At 44.8% G+C, this 7,158-nt stretch overlaps 1 long non-coding RNA gene across 1 annotated transcript; it reads left to right on the top strand.

Annotated features, from left to right (window-relative positions):
- Nucleotides 1-6,169: 6,169 nt before the first annotated feature.
- Nucleotides 6,170-6,823, top strand: LOC124127731. The gene is made up of 3 exons (XR_006860057.2): nt 6,170-6,199; nt 6,308-6,378; nt 6,745-6,823. It is a non-coding gene; the product is annotated as an uncharacterized LOC124127731 (long non-coding RNA).
- Nucleotides 6,824-7,158: the final 335 nt, after the last annotated feature.

Genomic DNA, 7,158 nt, shown 5'->3' with positions numbered 1-7,158 from the left:
CTCTTCACCCCTGCTTCATTCCTCCCTTTATCACTGTTTCATGCCTCCCTCTACCACTGCTTCATGCCTCCCTTAACCACTACTTCATTCCTCCCTTTACCACTGCTTCATGCCTCTCCTTACCACTGCTTCATTCCTCCCGTTACCACCGATTCATGCCTCTCTTTCCCACTGCTTTATGCCTCTCTCTACCACTGATTCATGCCTCTCTTTACCACTGCTTCATTCCTACCTTTACCACTGCTTCATGCCTCTCTTTACCACTGCTTCATGCCTCACTTTACCACTGCTTCATGCCTCTCTTTACAACTGCTTCATGCCTCACTTTACCACTGCTTCATGCCTCCCTTGACCGTAACTTTACCCTTGTTTTACACCTTGATATACCATTGCTTCAATTGACCTTTTTATTCCTTTCATTACCTGTTTCATTCCCTCCGTGACCGTTATTTCATTATTTCTATTACCAGTGTTTCATTCCCTTCTTTTCAGTTATTTCATTATTTCTATTACCTGTGTTTCATTCCCTCCGTTACCATTATTTCATTCCTTCTATTACCTGCGTTTCATTCCCTTTTTTACCGTATTTCATTCCTTCTATTACCTGTGCTTCATTCCCTCCGTTACCATTATTTCATTCCTTCTATTACCTGTGCTTCATTCCCTCCGTTACCATTATTTCATTCCTTCTATTACCTGTGTTTCATTCCCTTCTTTACCGTTATTTCATTCCTTCTATTACCTGTGTTTCAATCCCTTCTTTACCGTTATTTCATTCCTTCTATTACCTGTGTTTCAATCCCTCCGTTACAGTTATTTCATTCCTTCTATTACTTGTGCTTCATTCCCTCCGTTACCGTTATTTCATTCCTTCTATTACCTGTGTTTCATTCCCTTTTTTACCGTATTTCATTCCTTCTATTACCTGTGCTTCATTCCCTTTTTTATCGTTATTTCATTCCTTCTATTACCTGTGTTTCATTCCCTTTTTTACCGTATTTCATCCCTTCTATTACCTGTGCTTCATTCCCTCTGTTACCGTTATTTCATTCCTTCTATTACCTGTGCTTCATTCCCTTCTTTACCGTTATTTAATTCCTTCTATTACCTGTGTTTCATTCCCTTCTTTACCGTTATTTCCTTCTCTCTATTACCTGTGTTTCATTCCGTACGTTACCGCTATTTCATTCCTTCTATTACCTGTGTTTCATTCCTTCTATTACCGTTATTTCATTCCTTCTATTACCTGTGTTTCATTCCCTTCTTTACCGTTATTTCATTCCTCCTATTACCTGTGTTTCAATCCCTCCGTTACCGTTATTCCTTCCTTCCATTACCTGTGCTTCATTCCCTTCTTTACCGTTATTTCATTCCTTCCATTACCTGTGCTTCATTCCCTCCGTTGACGTTATTTCATTCCTTCTATTACCTTTGTGTCATTCCCCCTCTGTTACCGTTATTTTCATTCCTTCTATTACCCGTGTTTCATTCCGTACGTTACCGTTATTTCATTCCTTCTATTACCTGTGTTTGCCTGTGTTTCATTCCCTTCTTTACCGTTATTTCATTCCTTCTATTACCTGTGTTTCATTCCCTTCTTTACCGTTATTTCATTCCTTCTATTACCTGTGTTTCATTCCCTCCGTTACCGTTATTTCACTCCTTCTATTACCTGTGTTTCATTCCCTTCTTTACGGTTACTTCATTCCTTCTATTACCTGTGTTTCAATCCCTCCGTTACCGTTATTTCATTCCTTCCATTACCTGTGCTTTATTCCCTTCTTTACCGTTATTTCATTCCTTCCATTACCTGTGCTTCATTCCCTCCGTTACCATTATTTCATTCCTTCTATTACCTGTGCTTCATTCCCTTCTTTACCGTTATTTCATTCCTTCTATTACCTGTGTTTCAGTCCCTCCGTTACCGTTATTTCATTCCTTCTATTACCTGTGCTTCATTCCCTTCTTTACCGTTATTTCATTCCTTCTATTACCTGTGTTTCATTCCCTCTGTTACCGTTATTTCATTCCTTCTATTACCTGTGTTTCATTCCCTTCTTTACCGTTATTTCATTCCTTCTATTACCTGTGTTACTTTCCCTTCTTTACCGTTATTTCATTCCTTCTATTACCTGGGTTACTTTCCCTCAGTTACCGTTATTTCATTCCTTCTATTACCTGTGTTTGCCTGTGTTTCATTCCCTTCTTTACCGTTATTTCATTCCTTCTATTACCTGGGTTACTTTCCCTCAGTTTCCGTTATTTCATTCCTTCTATTACCTGTGTTTCATTCCCTTCTTTACCGTTATTTCATTCCTTCTATTACTGTGTTTCATTCCCTTCTTTACCGTTATTTCATTCCTTCTCTTACCTGTGTTTCATTCCCTTCTTTACCGTTATTTCATTCCTTCTATTACCTCTGTTTTATACCTTCCTTTACCTATGTTTTTCACCCTGTTTTACCGTACGTCTAGCCCTTGTATTTACTGCATCCTTTCACGAAAGTGTGTACATTATTGAGCATCGGTAATGTATCGCTGTCGTTCACGACAAAGAGGAATAATAAAGAAATTTTCGCATTAGTATCTGCACTTGTATGGACAACTGAATCAGCTTGTGTTTGTCTTACAGCGCATCAAGGAGGACACAGGAACAAGGTTCGTCACACCTGGAGGACTGGGCATCTAGTGACTGTGTCGCTGATTGTGGGCATCTGGTGGCTGTGTCACTGATTGTGGGGACCTGGTGGCTGTGTCACTGATTGTGGGCATCTGGTGACTGTGTCACTGATTGTGGGCATCTGGTGACTGTGTCACTGATTGTGGGTATCTGGTGTCTGTGTCAGTGATTGTGGGCATATGGTGGCTGTGTCACTGATTGTGGGGACCTGGTGACTGTGTCACTGATTGTGGGGATCTGGTGACTGTGTCAATGATTGTGGGGACCTGTTGACTGTGTCACTGATTGTGGGCATCTGGTGACTGTGTCACTGATTGTGGGGACCTGGTGACTGTGTCACTGATTGTGGGGACCTGGTGACTGTGTCACTGATTGTGGGCATCTGTTGACTGTGTCAGTGATTCTGGGCATCTGGTGGCTGTGTCACTGATTGTGGGCATCTGGTGATTGTGTCACTGATTGTGGGGACCTGGTGGCTGTGTCACTGATTGTGGGCATCTGTTGGCTGTGTCACTGATTGTGGGCGTCTGGTGACTGTGTAACTGATTGTGGGTATATGGTGGCTGTGTAACTGATTTTAGGCGTCTTGTGGCTGTGTCACTGATTGTGGGGACCTGTTGACTGTGTCACTGATTGTGGGCACCTGGTGGCTGTGTCACTGATTGTGGGGATCTGGTGACTGTGTCACTGATTGTGGGTATCTGGTGACTGTGTCACTGATTGTGGGCATCTGTTGACTGTCACTGATTGTGGGGACCTGGTGACTGTGCCACTGATTGTGGGCATCTGGGTGGCTGTGTCACTGATTGTGGGCATCTGTTGACTGTGTCACTGATTGTGGGGACCTGGTGACTGTGTCACTGATTGTTGGCATCTGGTGACTGTGTCACTGATTGTGGGTATCTGGTGACTGTGTCACTGATTGTGGGTATCTGTTGACTGTGTCACTGATTGTGGGGACCTGGTGACTGTGTCACTGATTGTGGGCATCTGGTGACTGTGTCACTGATTGTGGGCATCTGGGTGGCTGTGTCACTGATTGTGGGTATCTGTTGACTGTGTCACTGATTGTGGGGACCTGGTGACTGTGTCACTGATTGTGGGCATCTGGGTGGCTGTGCCACTGATTGTGGGCACCTGGTGGCTGTGTCACTGATTGTGGGCATCTGTTGACTGTGTCACTGATTGTGGGCATCTGGTGGGTGTTTTATTGACTGTATCCCGGATGAGTGCCGATGCTTTACGTCACTTGTTTCACCTGCTCTTGAAGCGACTATTCACAGGCATTCGTGATGTAGGTACTTTGATTAAAACACCACAATGATGCACTTATGGACGTATGGACGTCCGGACGTATGAAATTATGGGAAAATGCAAAGCCTTCAATTAATGTTAGAAGTGATATAAGTATTAATATTTCCTTTGTTGACCCGCTGTGATATTGCTGAACTATTGATAAAAGCGGAGTAAAACAATACTCACTCATTACAGTACCTGCTTCGTCATCAACTGGTGACATGTACGAAGAAATCCTGGCGAACAAACGGTGCGTGGACAGACAGGAATATGACCTGGTGGACGAAGGTAAGATCTGAGGAAACAGTGCATGGACAGACAGGAATATGACCTGGTGGACGAAGGTAAGATCTGAGGAAACAGAGCGTTGAGAGACAGGAATATAACCTGGTGGACGAAGGTAAGATCTGAGGAAACAGTGCGTGGACAGACAGGAATATGACCTGGTGGACGAAGGTAAGATCTGAGGAAACAGTGCGTGGACAGACAGTAATATAACCTGGTGGACGAAGGTAAGATCTCCGGAAACGGTGCGTGGACAGACAGGAATATGACCTGGTGGACGAAGGTAAGATCTCCGGAAATAGTGCGTGGACAGACTGTAATATGACCTGGTGGACGAAGGTAAGATCTCCGGAAACAGTGCGTGGACCGACTGGAATATGACCTGGTGGACGAAGGTAAGATCTGAGGAAACAGAGCGTTGAGAGACAGGAATATAACCTGGTGGACGAAGGTAAGATCTGAGGAAACAGTGCGTGGACAGACAGGAATATGACCTGGTGGACGAAGGTAAGATCTGAGGAAACAGTGCGTGGACAGACAGTAATATAACCTGGTGGACGAAGGTAAGATCTCCGGAAACGGTGCGTGGACAGACAGGAATATGACCTGGTGGACGAAGGTAAGATCTCCGGAAACAGTGCGTGGACAGACTGTAATATGACCTGGTGGACGAAGGTAAGATCTCCGGAAACAGTGCGTGGACCGACTGGAATATGACCTGGTGGACGAAGGTAAGATCTGAGGAAACAGAGCGTTGAGAGACAGGAATATAACCTGGTGGACGAAGGTAAGATCTGAAGAAACAGTGCGTGGACAGACAGGAATATGACCTGGTGGACGAAGGTAAGATCTGAGGAAACAGTGCGTGGACATACAGGAATATGACCTGGTGGACGAAGGTAAGATCTCAGGAAACAGTGCGTTGACAGACAGGAATATGACCTGGTGGACGAAGGTAAGATCTGAGGAAACAGTGTGTGGACGGACAGGAATATAACCTGGTGGACGAAGGTAAGGTCTGAGGAAACAGTTCGTGTACAGGCAGGAATATAACCTGGTGGACGAAGATAAGATCTGAGAAAACAGTGCGTTGACAGACAGGAATATAACCTGGTGGACGAAGGTAAGATCTGCGGAAACAGTGCGTGTACAGACGGGAATATGACCTGGTGGACGAAGGTAAGATCTGAGGAAACAGTGCATGGGCAGACAGGACTATGACCTGGTGGACGAAGGTAAGATCTGAGGAAACAGTGCGTGGACAGACAGGACTATGACCTGGTGAATGAAGAAAAGATCTGCGGAAACAGTGCGTTGACGGACAGGAATATGACCTGGTGGACAAAGGTAAGATCACGGGAAACAGCGCGTCGACAGACAGTAATATAACCTGGTGGACGAAGGTAAGACCTGAGGAAACAGCGCATCGACAGACAGGAATATGACCTGGTGGACGAAGGTAAGATCTGAGGAAACAGTGCGTGGACAGACAGGAATATAACCTGGTGGACGAAGGTAAGATCTGAGGGAACAGTGCATGGACAGACAAGAATATAACCTGGTGGACGAAGGTAAGATCTGAGGAAACAGTGCGTGGACGGACAGGAATATGAATGAAGGTGAGATCTCAGGAAACAGTGCGTGGTAGGGTTTTATTGTTAGTTGCGTCTTCTCTTTATTTACCATCTTGAAACTAATGAAGAAGTTGTTTTGTTGAAGTTGCCCAAAAGAGGTAAGAAAGGTACACATGAACTTTGTAATTTGCCAGTCCGTCCGTGTCACTTGGCTGGGCTCCACATTACATGTGCTACAGGAGTACGCATTATGTTGTGTGTACATATGTTGTGTGTACATATGTTGTGTGTACATATGTTGTGTGTACATATGTTCAGCTCTTTCGTTATATTCCAGGTGTATCACGGCGACGTTCTGAAGCAAGGTAGGTGTCTCCTCTAGTCTGTGAAACCACTAAAACAACTAAATAACTTCCACCTCGTCGATACGTACTTTTCCCCCACAAACATGTACGTGTGACTCTCTGTTGCAGGATGAAGTCTAGGCGTCGGACAGAAAAACATGAAGGTCGCCGGGAAGGTCAACAGTCTGGTCAGCAAGCAGGTGAGGAGTGTAGAGGAGAGGGGAGGAGAGGGGAGGAGAGGAGAGGAGAGGAGAGGAGAGGAGAGGAGAGGAGAGGAGAACACCTATATGTAAACAGTAATGTTCTTAGCACTACTGGAGCGGTGGAGTAGTCGGGTGGTTAAAGCGTTCGCTCGTATAGCCGAAGGCCAGGTTCGTTTCCCCACATTGGTATAATACCTGAAGCCCATCTCTAGTGTCCCACGACGTGATGTTGCCGGAATATTGCTAAAGCGGCGCAAAACCATACTCACTCACTCGCTCGCTCGTCACGCCGAAGGCCTAGGTTCGACTCCCCAAATGGGTACAAGTTCACTACATACAGTCAACAATCACCCTTGGTTTCAGATTCCACTGCCCCCGACTGTGATAGCAATGTTTACGAAGACTTAAAGAAAACAGGTGTTGAAATCAATCAAGAGAGGGTTCAAGTGGAAGGTAGGGTCATCATGGGTACTGGAAATGATTTTAATGATCAGTCGGGTTAATAATTACATACAGAGCACTTGTGTGAGCGGGATGTTTGTAGTGTGTATGCGTGATGTAAGCAGTGGCGTAAACGTGATATTAGTAGTGCGTATGTGTGATGTTAGTTGTGTGCATGTGTGATGTTACGAGTGCGTATGTGCGATGTAAGTAGTGGTGTAAGCATGATGTTACTAGTGCGTATGTGTGATGTAAGTAGTGGTGTAAGCGTGATCTTAATAGTGCGTTTGTGTGATGTAAGTAGTGGTGTAAGCATGATGTTACTAGTGCGTATGT

The sequence above is a fragment of the Haliotis rufescens genome, unplaced genomic scaffold (genome assembly GCF_023055435.1).
Source record: "Haliotis rufescens isolate VD_foot unplaced genomic scaffold, xgHalRufe1.0.p SCAF_24, whole genome shotgun sequence".
In the NCBI taxonomy this organism is placed as follows: Eukaryota; Metazoa; Mollusca; class Gastropoda; order Lepetellida; family Haliotidae; genus Haliotis; species Haliotis rufescens.
This window is presented reverse-complemented; position numbering and strand designations above follow the sequence as displayed.